The sequence below is a fragment of the Schistocerca piceifrons genome, chromosome 3, assembly GCF_021461385.2.
Source record: "Schistocerca piceifrons isolate TAMUIC-IGC-003096 chromosome 3, iqSchPice1.1, whole genome shotgun sequence".
Taxonomy (NCBI): domain Eukaryota; kingdom Metazoa; phylum Arthropoda; class Insecta; order Orthoptera; family Acrididae; genus Schistocerca; species Schistocerca piceifrons.
The window spans coordinates 33,664,075-33,678,924 of NC_060140.1; positions in this window are offsets into that span (position 1 = coordinate 33,664,075).

Below are 14,850 nucleotides of genomic sequence, written 5' to 3' on the forward strand. Positions count from 1 at the left end.
AAAAGCAGCATAAACATTAAAGAAGTAAATCTATTGGGAAGTGAACACAAGAATATTGAGATCCTTAAAAAACTTCAGCAGTTATCTATTTTACACAATATTCTTTCTGTTCGCTTCTGCTCAATAAAGATTTTATTTGCTTTAGATGCAATGACCCAGACTGTAATTCAATAAGACAAAAAAAGAGTAAAAATATGGAAATGAATCAACACTTTTGCCTTTACATCAATGCAGGGGAAAGCACACTGAACTGCACTCTCTCTCTCTCTCTCTCTCTCTCTCTCTCTCTTGATTGGTTTTTCAGTGTTACTACTGCATTTTAATTCATTATTCACTTGGACTTCAAATAATTTCACGCATTGTGCTTCATCTAGTATTTGACCATTTCTACAGGCACGATACTGACAGGTCATTTTTGCTCGTTTAAAACTGCATAATATGAGCCTTTTACTCAGTAAGTGGATTAAGATAAAAAATTAACCAGTCAAACATATCAGCAACTGATATGCTGCTTCAAAAGTTCCCTGATCAGCTTAGAATTTCGAAAGTCATACCTATATACAAAAAGGGGAAAAGCAGCTCCCCGAGAACAATCATCAGGGAATGATAACAGTGAAAATTTGTGCCAGACTAGGACTCATACCCAGATTTCCCACTGTATGCGAGCAGCCACTTCAACAGCTTTGGTTATCACCGAGCGAGGTGGTGGAATGCTGTGCACACAGGATTCACATTTCAGGAGGATGATGGTCCAAACCGATGTCCGGCCATCCTGATTTAAGTGTTCCACGGTTTCCCTAAATCACTTCAGGCAAATGCCAGTATGGTTCCTTTGAAAGAGCTTTAATCCAAGCTTGTGCTCCATCTCTAATGACGTCATTATTGGTGGGATGATAAATACTAATCTCCTCCTTTGTCTCAGCTATCCGCGACTCACGGCCAGACCCAGACTGCCGTATGTCATCACAAGCTGTACTCGTACAAACATCATGTAACTCCCTTACAGGGGAGGACGTTTTAATTGAAAGTTGCTGCTGGGTATCAACAGATAAATACAATATTGCTGTGCATGCATGCATGCATGCATGCATACGTGCACATGCATTGACTCGGTCGAGACAAGAGGGCCGTACGCAGTACAGACAGGGCATTGGACGACACGTTGTGACCACAGCGTGACTGCCATCTTGTCTGCTTAGATGTAATGGACAGAACAGCTTTGTCCACAGTGTTGGCACAACATTGGAGCACTGCAGCAGGTGTGGACATCTCTGCCTCGATGGATCAATGCCGTCTTCTTCAAATTGAACTAGTGACAACATGTCACTGTGTTGGCTTCCACTGACAAGAAACCGTCAACGTTGCAGACTGCAACGGGCACTGGAATGCCAATACTGGCATGCTGAGTGGCAAATTTTAGTGTTTTTGGATGAGTCCTGCTTCAAATTGTCCTACAGTGATGGCTGTACACACATTCGACACCACCATGGTGAACACTATCAGGCAGACTGTATTGTTACGCAGCATAGTGGACAAATGGCAAGTGTGATGGTTTGGGGCACAATTGTTCATAACACACGATCTTGCCTCCTATGTCTTGAGAGCAATCTGAACAGCTAAACTTACATCAGGGAGGTTTTACAGCCCGAGGCACTGCACCTCCCGAATGCCGTTCCACATGACATATTTCAGTAGGTCAATGCTCAGCACAAGTGGTGAAGATTGTACAAGCTTTCTTCGAAGAATGATGGGACTGCCCATTCACCTGACAATTAACCTATCAAACACCGAACATGTCTGGAATATAGTCGGTCGGCAACTTGTTCGTTCAGTTTCTCCTGCAGCCACAGTTGATGTTTTGTGGATGCGCCTATAAATCCTGTGGCAGAGTATTTCCCAGCAGCATATTCAAGAACGCAGTGACATCTAGTGGATTCAATTGTAGGACATGGTGGTGCTGCTCTGTACCGAATTTCCACAGTCGCAGTGCACGGATAAATCTGTAAATCTAATCATTTGTGTAGTGTTACATCCCTAATTGGTGGAATTGATTATCTCTCAGTCTTGGTGTAGTGTATGTTTTATAATTATATTTATTTGATAATTTTAAAAACTTACGTACATAAAACAAATAAGGGGAGTGTAACTAAAAACGGTGACTAATGCTTTACAGTTATAATTATGTGGCGGTAACTGTGTGAACTAACCAGTGGCATCAGTTACTGTTCCACACTTTACAACTGAACGTAGTTTAAAAAATAGAAAGCATATTGTACAAATGACCTAAGTTAATAAAACTTTTATCAAAACGATGTTACATTCTAAGCACAGTTGAGGGTACTGGAACAGCCAAGAACTATCATCATACCAAGAGGGCTCGAGATCTTGTTATGATGTTGATAGATGCTTCACCCAATGACTCATCGTGCTTTTGTTCACTGCCAGGTCACGATAGGCATTCCGCAAGCATCTGTGATGCTCTGGTTTTCCGCCAGAAGAAACTCGATGACCGCTCTCTCCTAGGAACATGCCTCCGTTACAGATGCCAACTTGAAATTACATATAGCGCGAGTACGTATTGGAACTTTGTGAAACTATAGGAGATGCAGTGCAAATATTTCACGCTGTCCCACAGCAAATTCAGCACATTTCCAACTGAAACTGGCCAATAAAAAATTACTTATTGAATGCCCTTTGTATATGGACCACATACTCAAAGGCTTCATGTATAGTAAATTCAAGATTGAAGTACTATTAATCCTATAAACATAAATGTTTTTAAAGTAATTTAAGAAGTAGATAATAGTTTAAATGTTTACATATTGGATTGGTATCCATCCTGTTTTTACAATATTTTCCAGTAGGTTACTCGTTACAGATTTACTAATTTTAGCCAGAAACTGCATTAGTAACTGAATTGAGTTTGAAATGAAATGATTAAATAAACCAAATTGAAATATGTATATTTTGTCTTTTGATCTCTACTTTTGGGTAATTTAGTATACAAAATGACATGATAATGTTTGCTGTATACATGTCATTAAATTATTTTAAATGGTCTTACACAGTGTTTGATATGTATGAAAGTAAGAAACATAAATACAGAACACAATGTGTGGAGTACTTCCGTAGTCGGAGATACTGCACACATTAATGTACGTGACTAGAGACAGGAGTACCGTTTATTAAAATTGAGAAGTGTGTCACGTATTAACGTATGAATCCAGTATTGAATAATGCATTAACTGGTTTCCCTAACCTAGCAACTACAACTAAAATTACATGTAGTTTGCCTATCTTCAGTTTTATAGATGGATATTGGTATAGCATCTTTAAATCTGTTACAAAACATGCTGAGCCATTGATTGATCATAAAGATATCTCAAGTGCGATCCTATCAAGACAGCACAAGATTTTAATATTCTACTATACTCACTATCGTAGCTGGCAGAATTATTACATTTTAGTGACATAATGATTTTTGTAATCTTTCTGGGGTGTTGTATTATTGAACTAATGTCTGTTGGTAGATCATGCAGTGTCTGCACAAGTAAATCTAAGCATCTCTATTTGGTTTTTCATTAGTAGGTACAACATTGAATGCAGTCGATAGCACGAAGGGCATTGATGCCGATGGGAGAATAAAACCAAGAAGGATCACTAAAGAAGTAAGAGAGACATGCGGAGCCATGATGTTACTGTTGAGAACAGAGGCCAATGTGTGTGGAGCACAAGTTCCACATAGCAGGGGATAAGCTAGATCTCCTGTATGAGGGAATTTTAGACAGAGATTTCTATGAGAAGCAAAAAGTAATCAAAGATTACACAACGAAAACATTATGGGTCAAGGGCTGACAATTATGGCTACATATGGAACAGGAGCAGAACTGTCGCATCTTTTGGACTAGCAGAGAGCTGTGCAGTGAGGAATGTTGTCCCATGGACGGGACTTTAGGTAGCCAAGAGGAATGGGTAGCAAGAATGAGGGCATCAGTAGGGATGCAGGTAGAGCTGGAGATAGAACAGAGCAGAGAGAGGAACCAAAAGACATCAGAAGCAAAGAGGCACTACAACTAAGGGAAACATAGGGAAAAGTCGAGCAGCAGATGGGACAGAAAGAGCGCTCAAGTGACGTTATACGAGTAGGCTCATGAGAGAAAAAGATTTTACGGTCTGAGGCTCAGCCTACAGACCTGTCTGAAGGAATAATGGAAAAGCAGCAGTTGCAGACGGGTGTGTGTCTGTCTGCAGCGTTAGAGAGGCGCATGTCTCACGAGTATTCTGAGTACTACAGAAGAAGAGCCCAGTACTACAAAGCAGGTAGTTTACCATGGATTGTGTCCCTCCACAGATGTTTCACCAAGGACTTCAGTTGGATAGCAAAGGCATTACATAAACTGCTGAAGAAAGGAGCAAACTATGCGTGGTCAATACAGCAAGAAGTAGCTTTCTAGGAATTAAAAGAGAAAATAGGAAGCCCACCAATCTTACAGTATCCTGATTTCACAAAGCAATTCATAACCACCACAGACACGAGCAAGAAAGTGATTGAGGTGCTTCTGAATCAAGGACAACTAGGACAGGATTTACCAGTTACCTTCGCATCCAGAACACTGAACCGCACCAAGAGATAATATAGTATGACAGAGTGAGAACTTATAGCCTAGTGTAGGTAGTAAAGCACTACCGGCGTTATGTGTATGGAAGAAAATTTATCGTGTGCACTGATCACAAACCATTGGAATGGTTGGCGCATGTAAGTGATCCTTCATCAAGATTACAACTTTGAGACTGTACACAAAAACAGATAAGAAAACTCAGTAGCAGTTGGTTTGCCACGCATACTGTGAGACCCTGCTGCAGTCATTCCGAGCATGGAAGAGGCTGGTGACGAAGATCATGATGACCACCAATCAGTGATCAGGGAAGAAGAGAAATGAGCTACTCTGAACCAGTTTCACGACTCAACTGTAGGGGACACCAAGGGATCAGCCACACATAGACCGCATTGAACAGTACATAGCATGGAGAGATAAGAAGAGAGACACAGAAGAGTACATTTGAAGTTGCAAGAATTGTTAGAAGAACAAAGTTACACAAAATAAGGTGAAGATGCCCTGAAATGTTTACTGGGTTGATTGAACTATTTAGCCAAGTATTCACTCATTGTGATATCAACATGGTCAGACTGCTTCAAATAACAGAGAAAGGCAATAGATACGTACTAACGCTCCAGGATGCCGTCACGAAGGTTGTTGTAGCAGAACCTATAGCACAACAGGACACTGATACAATAACACAAGTCTAGAAAATAATCTGCAATTATAGAATACCATCTAGAACTACTGAGTGACCAAGGGACCAATTTCCTAAGTGACATTCTCAAAAGAGAATGTTTACTGAGGATTAAAAAGATTCAGTCTCGTGCATACCACCCACAGACAAATAAAGCACTCAAAAGAACACACAGAACATTAAAAGAATATCTACATCATTGAGTGGGAATGGAGCAGGAAAACTGGGACGAATGGATGCATCTTGCCACCTTTGTATATAATATCACACCAAATTCCTCACCCATTATAGTTGTTTTTTGGTAGAGTAAGCAACATTCCTGAGGTCCTACAGTGGGATCTTGCCCAAAATTCAATACAAGTATGATGATTAGATAACAGAATTAAAGGAAGGGGTGCACCAGATGCCAAGAACTTTTCATGAAGATTGTAAGGAGAGAACAAGGAATACTGTACTGCATGCAAAATCCCAAGGAATTTAAAGGTGGAGTCGAAGTATTATTACATGATGAAAGTGTGAGACGAGGGAGGTTAAAGAAGTTGATACACCCACAGAGACGGCCCTTCCATGTTATAAGGTAGTGTGGACCAAATGTAATGCTCCAGCTAATGAATAAGAAATTCTTAACTGCACATTCAGACTGATCAAAAGAGTTCTTCTAACTTTAGATGTGTGAGGTTGTGAAGAAATAGTGTACGGTGTTCTGAAATAGAAGGAGAGAATTGGTAAAAACTTCGTATAAAAGCTGATGAAGAAAGATCTTGCATACTCAGGGTGTAGGTAAGGAAGACATTGTGATTGGTTCTCAGAGACAAGCCGACCACCGATCACTTTGTCTCTATTAGCCTAACCCTGGTAGCAGTAGCAAATGGGAGGAGGAGACAGAGAAGGAAACTTGAAGTTGGATTGTAAACATCAAGAGAGTAAAGATAATTCCTTTTACTTTACGTATGGTCCCAACATCAATGCTGCATGGAGCCATTTTGGTAAGTGGGTGGACAATGGCGACATCAGTCCATTTATGTCAGAAGCTTACCAGATCCAGGAGTTCTGCACATCTCCAGGAGCGTACTAAGATGCAGAAGGGAAGGTACAGATCACCAGCGTCACAACGAAGATTGTGACCCATGTAAATTAAAGGAGGCTGGAGGAAGAAGCCAACAGTACAATACGCATGGCACAAGCTGCCATAGTGTATTGTGACAAATGGATCCATATAGAAGTGCTAGGTGCTATGGAACGACACTCTACACAAAATGTTGTAGTATGCCAGTAAAACAGACTACAAGAATCACAGCACTGATTAAGAAGCTGGCACATCATGAACCATGACTAAGTGAGGACTCATGAACTTCATTGGAGCTGCCAGCAAACTTTTATTCAGTACCTTAAATGAGCAAGACACAGAGTACATTGAAACCAGGATAAAATAAGTGGAAGATGAACAGAAACAACTACAGCACTTAAGCCAGAAGGAACTTAATAAGATCAGCAATAACGAACTTTAACAGCCAGAAGAGGATTGGCAGAATTATACTATCAAGTGATCCAGTATGGAGAAAATCAAGTAACAACTATCCAAATTACAGGACGAAACAGATCAGAGAATGCAGCAAATTATCTTAGAGACAGTATTCAATTAGAAGATAACACAAATGGTCGTAATATTTCAAGAGTTACCTGGAGAGTATGAACGACTGTGAATGCACAGAAGGGGCTACTAACTCCACATATAATTAATCCCACATACCTTCAAATAATCAAGGGTGATATCGACGACAAGGATTTCCCGCTAGATCTGAAAGAGGAGACTGGGAATGGCGTCCTCTGAATGATACAAACTGTGATGACTCATTATTTTGTATTGAAAGTTCCCTTAGTGGAAAATCAGGTCTTTAAATTATATATGGTATTACCACTTCCCATAATAGGTGGGAAGGAATGGTATGTATAGCTAGCTCCTGAAGGTGACTGTCTGCCAATAGATGATGTCAAGCAACAACAAGCAGCCATACACCAGGATCAGTTAGTCTGCAAATAAGTACCACAAGCCCAGAAGATACGCAAACATGTTTGTGATCAAAATGACAAGGAGCACAACCTCTGTGGGCTAGAGCTGTGGAAATAACTGAAAGAGACTTCTGTTCACGAGTCTGGGTATTTTGACATTGACGATGCTCGCGTGCATAATGTTAATAGTTTTTGAGGAGTTTGAGTGGTCTAGGTGGAGACCGTACGCCTCTATTTTGAAGCGTATAGTTGAAGGACGGCCTGTCACTGTTCATGTAAAGAATAAACCTGGAATGGTGATTAAACATCGTGGCTTGGTCATATTTGTATCAAATGAATATTCAGTTGGTGATGAAGCTTTGATTTCACGACTTAATGTTATACATGCAGATTGTCACATATTGCATTGTTGTTCTACGAAGGTGGAATTGGACGCGTCGGATGTGGAGGCCACGGAGGAAGTTATTTGCCTTTCGTCGGATGAGGATGACCCGCAGGGTTCGCGCTGCACGCCCGAGGCGTTGGATACGCCGACGGACGAATCTCAGTAGACCGTACTTTGGTCGTATGTGCAGATGGCGCACAGAGTATACGCAATCTGATGGTGTTAGGTTCGAAAATGGAAAAATGGGCGCCACGGAGAAATATGATGAGAGTGCTATTAATTTTTCTACATTAAAACATTACGACATTACAGATGAATTTAAGTTTTTTGCTAACAAGTATGCATCAGTAATTATTAATAAAGTTGTTATGTATGTGTATAGGATTAATGTAAGAGTTGAACGTTTGACATTGGATTATAGAGCAAATAAGAAAATATTTGAAGACCAAGGTGCTTTGGAGAAAGTTCGGATAGCTTGTAGTAATAAAATTGGTCCATTTAGTCTTAGACCTGAACGATCTTCTGGAGTGCCATGGCGTAGATATAGTAGAAGAAATAGATTTAAGTTTGTAACGTATTCTAAGCCAGAGACAAGTGCAGATCAAAAGTAAAATCATGGACAGATTTGGAAACTGAATGTCGAGCTAAAAATAAGTTATTTCAAGGTATTAATCCTTTTTATATTGGGCTTCAAATTGCCGGTGATGAACCTGCGAAGAATGATGTAGTTCAAAGTGAAGTTAAATATGTAACTTTTGTTGTTAGAAATAGAGTGTACATGACTTTTTGTAAAAGGAAGGGTACCGTTACGTTCTGAATAAAGATTGTTATTTACAGCTAATGTCTGCGTTGGAGTTTTTTTATGGCAACTGGGACCATATCAGAAATTACCCGGATAACCTGCGGCTCGCCTTCCTTGTTCCTACCAACCAAGAAAGGATTGAAGAATTAGCTATTACATTCTATGGAAACAAAATAAATTATTCAGCAGCTGTTGTTGTACTTGAAGAACTGTGGTATTATAAGCCAAATCTTAATGATTTAATTTGTCAATTCAGGGAAGCATATAGAGAGTTTGTTTTTATGCGTAATGGAATAAGATGTGCACATAGGTATTACGATTTCAGACAAGGACGTTATAGGCCTCTGTGGTATAACTATTAGAGCCTCCTTATTGTCGTTTCTTGTTACCAATATTAGTTTATTTCCAACAATAAGCAGCTTTCACTTGGTTAATACTCGGCAGAAATCAAACCTCCATTTGGATCAGAATTCCCTAACTCTTGTGCAAAAAGTGTGCAGTATACTGCTGCATCCATTTTCAATAAGCTGCCACTCGAATTCAAAAATCTTAGCAGTAATCCACGCGCTTTCAAATCGAAACTGAAGAGTTTCCTGATGGGTCACTCCTTCTATTCTATCGAGGAGTTCCTTGAAAAATTAAGCTGATTCTCATTGTATTGCTGATAGCATTTGCTTAAACTTATGGACTGATTTTTTTTTTCAGGTTCAAGAACATTTATTTTTATCTGTTATTACTTTTATGTTGTAAGTTCATGTACTGACACGTTCCATGACCTTGGAGATTTGCTCCTCAATTTGGTCCTACGGAACTTGACATGTAAATAAATAAATAAGATTCCAAATAACTGCATCAAGAAACTTGTATTGATAGCAAGCAACATTTGGCCTCCAGTAGGAGCTAATGAATGGATTTATTTAGCCCCCAGAAAGGGAATATTAACTCTGTTATGTGGTAGTTATGATACATGGACTCGTGAAGAGAACAGGAAACCTGACACTCCTAAGAAAGTGTACATGATATTGTGATCAGACTACAGGGAGTACACACAGCAGGCAATACAGACTGAACAAGTGCTCCAGGATGCACTACCCAATATTAATAAGACCATGAAAATGTTTCCATCCACCCTAGGAAGCAAAAAGACAACAAGGAAGATGAAGTTTGGCAGTTCCCTGCACCTAAGAACATACGTCACTTGCAGGACCTAAAAGGAGTAGGGCAGCATCTGCATGAATTAGAAAATAAGTTAGAATTACATAAAAGGCAAGGAAAGCGTTTCTGAAGAAGAAAAATTTGTTAACATCGAGTATAGATTTAAATGTCAGGAAGTCGTTTCTGAAAGTATTTGTATGGAGTGTAGCCATGTATGGAAGTGAAGCGTGGACAATAAATAGTTTAGACAAGAAGCGAATAGAAGCTTTCGAAGTGTGGTGCTACAGAAGATGCTGAAGATTAGATGCATAGATCACATAACTAATGAGGAAGTATTGAATAGAATTGGGGAGGAGAGGAGCTTGTGGCACAACTTGACTAGAAGAAGGGATCGGTTGGTAGGACATGTTCTGAGACATCGAGGGATCACCAATTTAGCCGGGTCCGTGCACCTACGCCTCCCTGGTGTTTGCCCCGGCCATCCGTCCGTCTGGATTTGGCACAGGGACCCAAGGACTCGGTTCCGCCTGTGGCCCTCCGTCGCCGTTTTCTTGCGCTCCTCGCCTCATTTCCGGGCTGTGAGACTGTCTACACTGATGGTTCCCTGGTTGATAGTCGCACTGCCTACGCTTTTGCTCATGATGCCCATGTTGAACAGCGCTCCTTGCCGGCTGGCTGCAGTATTTTTACTGCAGAGCTGGTGGCCATATTGCGAGCTCTTGAGCATATGCGTTCCTGCTCAGGTACGTCCATCGTCATCTGTAGTGACTCCCTGAGCAGCCTCCAGGCTATCGACCGCTGCTATCCCTCTTCTCCTCTGGTTCCTCTATTCGGGAGTCTGTTTCCACCATTACCCGCTCTGGTCGTTCGGTGGTATTTGTTTGGACGCCAGGTCACGTTGGCATCCCGGGGAACAAACGTGTTGATAGGCTGGCCAAAGGGGCGATCGACGCCCCAGCTTTGGAGATCGGCCTTACGGCTCGCGATCAGCAGCTGGGACCCAAGAACTCGGTTCCGCCTGTGGCCCTCCGTCGCCGTTTTCTTGCGCTCCTCGCCTCATTTCCGGGCTGTGAGACTGCCGTAAGGTGCTTGGGATGTGGTCTGATGAGTGGCGTGGCATGACAGCCCCGAATAAACTGCAGGCTGTTAAGGAGACGACCGATGTGTGGCGCTCCTCCCTGCGGGCTTCTCGCAGGGACTCTGTTATCCTGTGTCGGCCATACATACCTGACGCACGGCCATCTTTTACGTCAGGAGGATCCCCCCGTGTCGGTGTGGGTCCCGGCTGACGGTCGCCCACATTTTATTGGAGTGTCCCCGACTGCGCACCCTCCGGCAGTCTTTTAATCTCCCGGGCACTTTGCCTTTGGTTTTAAGCGACAATGCCTCCGTGGCTGATGACGTTTTAAATTTTATCCGTGGTAGTCCTTTTTATGGTTCCATTTAGGGAGGTCCTGCTCCTTTCCCTTTGTGTGTCTCTTGTCCTCGAGTCTCTCATATTTGGTTGCAGATTTTAGTGTGTAGTCGGTTGGTTGACTCTTTCCCTTTTTTGTTGTCGTGGTCAGTCAACCAGTCTCCGGCCATCTTCTTTTCTTATGTTTCTTTTTGTCTGGTGTTCATCTATACTCTTCGTGTTTGTAGTGTTCGTTACCGCATTTGTGTTCTTTTAGGGCCTGGGGGGGGAGTCTCCTTCCCCTTGGGGTTTTCCCTGCTTCGTGCATTAATGTTTCGCCTGTTTTTGGAATGGGGGACTGATGACCTTAGCTGTTTAGTCCCCCTTAAACATCCCAACAACCACCACCACCACCACCACCACCAATTTAGTATTGGAGGGCAGTGTGGAGGGTAAAAATCGTAGAGGTAGACCAAGAGATGAATACACTAAGCAGATTCAGAAGGATGTAGGCTGCAGTAGGTACTGGGAGATGAAGAAGCTCGCACAGGATAGAGTAGCTTGGAGAGCTGCATCAAACCAGTCTCAGGACTGAAGACAACAACAACATAAAAGAATAGCAGAAACTGAGAGATCCAGTTTGGAAACACTCATATTCATCTGTGCACTAGCAACAACTGCCACCCTCATAGCTATGAGATTGCTTCTTAGGCATTTCAAACCCAGCAACCATCACAGGAAATGGAAAGAAGAGAAGTGTTACAACAGGTGTGTGGATATTATGATCCAGCTCATGGGAACATCTCACAAGAAGTGCACCTCCCCCTGGTGAAGTTTCCTCTACCCACAGTGCTTCATCATGAGAGACAGAATCGCAGATGAAGGACAAAAGAAAAGGAGATAACCAGATATTGTACAGATCAATGCTTCAAGGATGCATATACAAAGAGAGAGAGAGTGTCTATGTATGTATGTGTTGAAAGCAAAAAGAGGAATCTATGTACTCATGTATATAACTTGCATTAAAAAAATGTAAAATTTGAGGACAAATCTTCTCCCCAGGAGGGAGGTGTAATGATCAGATCATGAACGGATTGCCAACAAAAAAAATAATAATAATAAGTCATCTTGGTAAAAATTTAGATGGAGACGTGAAATGCTTAACACTTTCACCAGACCAATATCATGCCGTGAGTATTAAGAAACCACCGATTTCAATTTGGCTGATTGCAAATTGTGGGCAAAAGAGCAACACAGTTACTTACCATCTATAAGTAAACAGTATAAAGAGGCCACCAGTGGCAGAGTTCAATAGTTCGAGAGTTCCTGCCTGCAGATGAGCCTCAGACATCGTGTCAACTGACAGCAGAAAATTATGTGATTGAAGGAATCTATTGATATGTAACGGAACCTGACCGTTCAATTTGAGCAACAGGAAGGAGGCTTCTTTTCATGATTTGAGTCAAAGTGATAGGCCAGACAGGCTGTTTGTTCTAGTAATTGGAGTATGTAGTAATGTCTGTGTTCTACACCCATTGAAAATAATGACCCAGAGTCTGTTCTCTTCAACACGTTCATGTGAACTCGGAAAGAAGCAATAAAATCAGACCAAGATACCAACCCAGAAGCTCGTATCTTTATTTCCACCTCCCTAGCCTGATACCAGAGTCTTTCTGTAAGGCCTCCAACCATAGAGACCTGATAAACCTCAGCTAGACCCTTTCGCCAACTTATTCCCTCACACGAAGTCATTCATGTGCCAGAGTGTCAGTGGTCCTGAAAAATCTCACATCATTTCCTATTTGACTGAGGGATTCATGTAAGTATGTTGCAACCCATTAGGGTTACAACAGACGTTATAAAAGAAATTATTCAGATAATTAAGAAGGGCAAAAATTTAATGATGATAGGAAAAGGATGAGAAAGAAAACAAATGTCTTAACATTTTACATCTTTATTCTTCATGTTTACAGATTTGTAGCCCTCTGCCACCAGACGGCTCCAAATTGTAGCATGTAACATGGTGGTGTATAACGTAACTATGGCAGTTTGTGAGAAATAGTGTGCCGTAATCAATTTTCGAATTCAAAGAGTTCGTCCACATATGGAGATCCTCTCCTTCAGCATGACAATGCATGATCACTGTGACATCGGCAACAATCTGACACATTGGGTTCACTGTCATTGACCATCCTCCATACAGTGCCAACTTGGTCTCATCAGATTTTCACCTGTTTCCAAAATTTAAAGAACACCTTTGAGGACTTCACTTTCATAGTAAAACGTGCAGGTCGCCGAAGTGGCGTCAAATCGAAAGACCTGCACCAGGCGACCGATCTACCCGACGGGAGGCCCTAGCCACACGACATTACTTTCATAGTGATGAAGCAGTGCAACAAAATCAAACATTCTACAGTGATGGTACCAACAAACTGGTCTCTTGTTGGGAGAAATGTATTCATCGCCAAGTTGACTACATTGAGAAATAATTTTGTAGACATGAAGAATAAAAACGTAGAATGTTGTTGTTTGGTTTATTTAAAAAGCTTTAATAAGAGTTTTCACATACAAAATTTTGAGTTGAGACATTGCTTTCCTGCACACCATCCAGTATTAGATTTTATAATGGTAAGACATAGATGTGAAATAAATGTTAAACTGTAAAACATTTCCAGGGGCAGATGTGAAGGGCAATCAAATATTTTGGTTATGAAGGGCAGCTTAAAACTGAAGAAAGGTGGGAAATTAGATTGGATCAGTATAAATTGAAGAAGCCAATGTTTTTGGGAGTTTCAAAGATAGCAATAGGCAATAATTGATGGAAATGGGGGAAATGTATATGGTAGAACATTGGTTACTTCTGCGAGGGGAAATAAAGAAGGCAGGAGGGGATCAAACAAGTAAAAAGCTAAGACCAAGTAGAAATCCTTATGTAACACATGAAGTATTTAACCTAATCAAGGAAAATAGAAAATATAAAAATGTAGCAGGGAAAAGGAAATACAGTAACCCTAAAACAATGAGATTGACAGGAAGTGAAGAATGGCTAGATATAGAACTATGCATGGCCAGAGGAGAGAGAGATGACACCTGCAGGAAAATTAAAGAGCACTTTTGTGAAATGAGAAGCATGCCTACGAATATTAAGAGCTCAGACAAGAACAACAAACAAAGCATAGAAGGGAAGGAATGTATTGCAAGTCACCACAAGATAAGCAAATTTGAAGACGACATTATAGAAGAGGAAGTATATGAAGACAGATGGGCAATAAGATGCTGCAAGAAAAATTTGACGGCACTGTGAAAGATTTAGGTCGATAGATCTACTCTAATCTGGAGCAGACAACATTCCCTCAGGATTATTGAGATCCTTGGAAGAGCCAGCCGTGACAAAACTATTACACCTGGTGTGCAAGATGTAAGAGACACACGAAACACTCTACATCTACACGGATACTCGCAAATCACATTTAAGTACCTGGCAGAGGGTTCATCGAACCACCTTCACAACTTTCTGTTATTCCAATCTCGTATAGCACGCAGAAAGAACAAACACCTATATCTTTCTGTACGAGCTCTGATTTTCTTATTTTATCGTGGTGATCGTTCCTCCCTATGTAGGTCGGTGTCAACAAAATATTTTCACATTCGGAGGAGAAAGTTGGTGATTGGAGTTTTGTGATAAGATTCCGTCGCAATGAAAAATGCCTTTCTTTTAATGATTTCCAGCCCAAACCCTGTATCATTTCTGTGACACTCTCTCCCATATTTCACGATAATACAGACTTCAAGAAGAATGTAATAATCCTG